Here is a 6,249-nt window from a genome sequence, read left to right as displayed (position 1 = left end):
AAAACAAAAGAAATTTGCTAACTGAGATTTATCGTTATCTCTATAAAAATTTTACAGCGTTTATTTACACGATTCAATCAATATTTTTTAGGCCAGTGGACCTACCTGTATTGGCCATTCATTTCTCCTAATTATTATTTCTGATGCATGAGCATAATTTTACGCTCATATACGATCGTTTATATTATACATCGTTGAATTTAATTTTGCCGTAACTAACATAAAGCCGAGTAGTATCGATCAAAATACTTTCATTATTTTTCTAATAATAATATATATAATATCACTTATAATAAAATTTATAATTTTATAATAAAATAAAATTCTTTAAAAACATTCATCATATTATATAGATTATGTAATTAATCGATAACTTGGATTTGCATCAATAAAAGTAAAGTATTTTCATATGTCACACTACATAGATGGATGGAATACAAAAAAATTAGGATAATCAACGTTTGGTAAAAGAAAAAATTTATTTTTATATATAACAGTTGTTACTATATGTAACAATGAATAAAATCACAAGCGCATTCTTTAACTAAAAAAATAAAGTAAAATAAAATTCTGAATTGAAATTTTTTATATCTTTCTTTAATTTATACTTTAATTTACACTTGTATGCTTTAATTATGTATATTATGAGCCATCTATCAAAAATTCAATCTAAATAAGTTTGATTTAATTTATTCTATAGTCCATCCATTTGACGCAACGAATCTAAAATTTATCTACAATCTACAACTACAATCTATAAATTCATTGCCTCAAAATTAAAAAAAAATCTTACTCACCGACACCGATGTACAACAGCGGAATAGTTGATGTTCCAACTACGTTGTCTGTAACATACAAATAAAAATCTAAATTATAACAGCGTTCAAATTATAATTATTATTTCAAAAAATTATTGAATGCGCCAAACTTTATATTTGGCACAAGAATAATAAAGTATATATAAATAATGTATATAATCAAATAATTTTATAAATTAAAAAAATGTTTACTAGAACCTTATACAAAATAATTCACATAAATATTTATATATTATATCTCTTAAAAAATTACATAATATCTCTAAATTTCTCTTGTTTAAATTGATCAAAAAAATGAACTGAATTAATGCGATTTTAAAAATTAATTTTAAAAAAATGATACTCACCTTAGAGTTGCTCCGCTGATGCTCGATGCCTCATCCAGGCCTCCTCCTCCTCTCAGGGTCAAGGTCGTAGTTTGTTAATTAACACGTGCTTTTAATGGCACTCCCGAATTTTACGTTGCCTGTAACAAACAAATATAAAATCTAAATTATAGCAGTGTTCAAATTACTATTTCAAAAATTATTATTAGAACGCGCCAAACTTTATAGCCTACGTTATTCAGGAAAATCTAAGATCTATCTATCAATGAAAGATTTTTTTCAAATCGGTTTAGTAGTTTCTAACATTAGATTACTCCGAAGAATTGAAAAAACTTTACCTCTTATACACTAATATAATATATTATAGAATAGATATAGAAGTATAGATATACATATATATACATATATCAAATTATGTCAAAATAAAAACTCAAATTTGGAGAATGCAAGTAAAATGTGATGTACAAAATTAATTAATGTTATTTTTGCTTTAGGACTGGATATAATAAATGGAGAGACGCGATGAAACCGACTCAGATACTTTCAAAATACCGCATTGACCGGCGAAAAAATTTTAATTTGGCGTTTCTTATTTCCATTTGATTACGGTAGCGGAAGAAAGATCGTTATTAAACTAAAGAAAAGCCTGTTTTTGGTTGGGACGAACCGAGTCAAAATACCGCACGCTTTAAAATTGCAGGTAATTTCGAACAATCGTTGTTTTCGCGTCTTCCTAATAGTAAATAAAGGACCTCTTTAAAGGCTGGGATCAGATCACTTTCTCCGCAACGATTTTCTTGGGGGGTTAACTCCGTCTTAATCGATTTTCCCCGGGAGCAAAATAGGACTTTGCTCGTTGACTCTGAAACGGACGGGTCTGTCCGCTTCATCCAAAAAGAAAAGTAAAAAGGCTGGTGGCCCTTTTATGTGAAGAAAGAAAATGAAATTGGAACGACTGTAATTGACAATTTAACAAAAAAAAAAATCTAAAAAATATTAATGTTAATGTTTTTATAATATGCAATTATCATAAAGAGTATCATATCACACCTCACAAATTTATTAAATATTTTAAAAAAAAAAGCTATTAAAAATATTATCTTAAATTTATTTAAAAAAATATGTATAAAAAATTTTAAATTTTTATCACTTATATATTTTTTTAAGTATCTCATTTACTTATTGGGAAGGTTGAAGCTGAATCATTTTCCCTTCCCAAAAGAGGGGCCGAAAAAAATTCCTGCTGGTTTTTGGAGAAACGAGCCAATCCCTGGGAAACCAAAATTAGTATAAATTATGTATATAAGCTTTTTTGTGTTACTTCTTATTTAATCTCTTTTTTTTTTTTTTAGTCCATCAAATACATAGTTTGGCACAATTACAAATGGGCTATCTTAAAGGCTATAGTCGCGATTGGTTTGATTATACTTATGCTATTATTCTTTTACGCAATACCCGGTTACTCTGTGAAAAAGATCTTAGGAGCTTAAATGCTGTTTGGCGCAATATATAATTGCTATTTTCGGTACGTAGAGAACAATATTTTGAACAATTTGAAGAGATATAAATAAGAACAGTATTGATATATTGTTTCAAAAAATTAACGTAAATTAATCTATCATCAGATCGATTTCTTTAAATTTCCTTTAATAATGTGGACTTATGAAAATTAAGATTTTTTTTATAGTGATTAAATAAATGGACATTAGAGTTTATAATCAATGGATCTCAATGGATCTCAATTAATGAATTCAGGATCTTTCTCTAAGCCAATTTATAAAAGAGTTGCAATTGAGAAATATCCGCTTTGTATAAAATATCAAAGTAAACAAAATATTTTTCGAAAAAAATAAAATTTATCTCTCTTGCATTTTGTTTCATATTATAATTGTTATAGAACAGTAGATTATTTATTAACATAAAAATATATCGTTGTAGATAATTTTAATGATATATACTTTATTCCTATTGTGCAACGATGTAGCTTATCGTAGTTAAAAGAAAAATTCTTAATCAGTTTATAGTGGACCAAAGTAACACCAGAATAGTTGCAAACTAGAATTACATTGTAAATAATTCATACGCACAGTAATTTTGAAACATCTGTGGGAAAACGAGAAAAATGTAATAGAATAATGGCTTGTACAAAATGATATATTTTTACTCGTAATATTCTGTCATAATAATTGTGTTTCGCGGGCGGGGAAACAGAAAGAGCCGATTATTCTTCTTATCATCAGCAGATTGCTCATTATATATTAAGAAAAAATATATGTGTGTAAAAAAAAGAAATAAAAATACAAAATCTAAAATGCATAAAATATGAATCATTTTATTGTTCTGTAGACAACGCTTGAAACTTATTGGGTACAAACACATCTTTTTCTTCACTCGACGATTCCGTAGAATTATTCGTTGCATCTCGAGATTTTTTTTTTTGCTTTTCGTCGTAGGTTTTTTCTTTTTCCAGAAGATATGTATTCTGTTGGTATATCGAGATCATCCCCTTTGGGTTTTTAGCTGAATCCATCTTACTGTATCAACATCTGTATGATTTTCCCATTTTTCTAGAAAAAAATTATTTGCGTTTTATTTATTTCAAACATCATTTCTCTCAAGTACGTCCTTAAAAATTTTTTAAATTATGAGTGTAGATTTTTAATAATATATTTTATTAAAATGTTATCAAAAAAATTTTAATTAATAAAAAAGAAAATAAAGAAAGAATAATCCTTTATCCACAGTCCAATTCGGCGGATATATATATACGCAAATCTTTCCTTCTACCGCCATTCGTAGTAACGAATTGCCGCTCTATAAGTGTCCAATCTAGCTGCTCGGGCTGTCACAAAATCCCTTTTGATACCCAAGCACACAGATACCATAGCGGCCCCACGTATCATCATTCTCTGGATGAGAAATTTTTTAACAATTTTGGGCAGATCCAGCCTTTCAGCCAAAAACTTTATGGTCGTGTACGGTTCCCTAACTTGAGCGATCGGAAATGAACCCATTAATATTTGCAACTGTTTTGGCACAGTTGAAGGAAAGGACTAAACCAGGACAATCCACAAGCATACGTTTTCCGTAAGAAAAATGGTTTGAAAATTTTTGGTTGTGACCGGGTGTGCGAGACACACTCACGACTTTTTTACCTGTAAAAAAACAAAATATTAGAAATCCATTCTAACATACACATTTAATTTTAAATATAATTTTTTAATTTTATGTCTACAGCTTAAAATTAAATGCCCCTCAATATAGAAAAATATATAATTAAAAAAAATTGAATTGAAAAATCTGTATACCCATCAAAGCATTCATCAAAGAGACTTTCCAACATTCGGCGTTCCAATGCATCCATAGTCGGAATTCCCTTTATATATTTTTTGTGTTTGAAGTAAGTAGTATCTTCCTTCCTATCGTTATATTATCTTTATGATCTATGTCATCTAGATCATACTCTAAATGCATTTCTCCCGAATTTTTTTATGCCAAGAACTTAGATCAACTTTGTCCTTGACAATGTCTTTACAAGCCCCCATTAACTTTTTCGCTCCTTCCGCGGGCCCTTCGTAATTTTTTCCCCACGACGTCTTTCTTTATACCTTCGTCATTATTCATATTTCCATGAAGATTATAAGTAGGATACGAAGTAAACATTTTTAAAAAGTGTAATTTTTTGGGTATTGACTAGAAAGTTTCCTTCCAAGCCACTACTAAGGCTGGAGCGCTAGATCAAAATTTGTTTGCACCAAAATCATATCTTTTTTGCAACTCGTTCGTCACATAGTGGTACAAATACGGAGGAAACATCAAAAACAGGATATCGATATCGACAATAATCACAGAACGTCCGACATCTCTAAGACTCTCCACATTGCCGCCAAGTTTAAAATTTAGTTTCAAATAACTGAACTACCTAATTCTTCCATGGTTTTTAAGTATTCCTAAATACAAAGAATTGTACTGTTAGCTAAAAGTAAATTTAACTAAGCTAGGATTTTGTTTAACACAGATTCGCATACTGTGAAAATATCTCTGTTCTCTTATATTAAATGCTCTTTCGTCATATTAAAATCCCATGGAGGTCTCCTTGGCATATCAAAACCCAGGTGGAAAATAATTGTCAGAAATTTCTTGATCCTTCAGGCTCACAGGTTCAATACTTTTTAAGGCTTGTTCCTTGTGCTTTTTCCAATTCCTCATTAGTCTCTTGAAAGAATTGTAGCGCATATCTATTCCTTGAAGATTTGCTATCTCTTGGTTGTTTATTATCTTTTGTACTTTTACTTGTCTTCTATGCTCTACACTGCTTGCATTGCTAGAACATTCATCTCATTGTCATCTTGATTTGAAACTAAAATTATAAACATACATATTGTTTTATCATTCATCAAAGTGATATGATTTCATATAGTTAAAATATAAAATTATTAAAATTAAAGTGTGTAAGAGGAAATATATTTTAATATTCTAAAAACAAGTAAATCTCTGTCACCCTTAAATTTACAAAAATTTGTGTAAACCTACATGTGATAAAAAAAAAGAAAGAAATAAGAAAGATTTTATCAATAAAAGAAAGGAAGATAAAATAAAGATATGTATATATTAATAAAGATATTATACATACCGAGCAAAGTACGTTGCCGTTCCTTTTTAGCTTGCATTTGCAGTTCTTGGCCTTTCCACTGAACGGGGTTTTTCGCCTTCCCTGAGGCATGTTTTCACAAAATTTTAACTTCTTTACTTTTCCTAAAGTACTCAACTCACAATCGAACACTAACAATAAATGTCATCAAATATAATCGAATGTGATTTATTTATCAACTTGTTAGATTTAATTTTATAATTAAAGCCAAACTTTATATTAATACTAATATACTAGAAAGTATATTAGTCATGGTATAGCGATTCGTCAAACGACAAAAATCTGAGTAAAATCTATCAGCTATCGATTTTAGATTATCTGATAGCGAGATATGAAAGTAAACACATGTAAAAAATTATTTAGAAAATAAAAAGGAAAAAACGACTAATCATGAGTTCGATGTATTATTCAGGAACTCTTTGATGGGCAATCTAGCAAAAAACCCTATGAATTT

General features: G+C 29.0%; 1 pseudogene; it reads right to left on the bottom strand.

Moving 5' to 3' along the window:
• Positions 1–3,476: 3,476 nt before the first annotated feature.
• On the bottom strand, positions 3,477–6,082 carry LOC146723659 (guanine nucleotide-binding protein-like 1; annotated as a pseudogene).
• Between the last annotated feature and the right edge of the window lie 167 nt (positions 6,083–6,249).

This window comes from Nylanderia fulva, unplaced genomic scaffold (assembly GCF_048542155.1).
Source record: "Nylanderia fulva isolate GAGA-0341 unplaced genomic scaffold, ASM4854215v1 Scaffold1784, whole genome shotgun sequence".
Taxonomy (NCBI): Eukaryota; Metazoa; Arthropoda; class Insecta; order Hymenoptera; family Formicidae; genus Nylanderia; species Nylanderia fulva.
The sequence above is the reverse complement of the archived record's forward strand: the minus strand, read 5'-3'. Positions and strand labels throughout refer to the sequence as shown.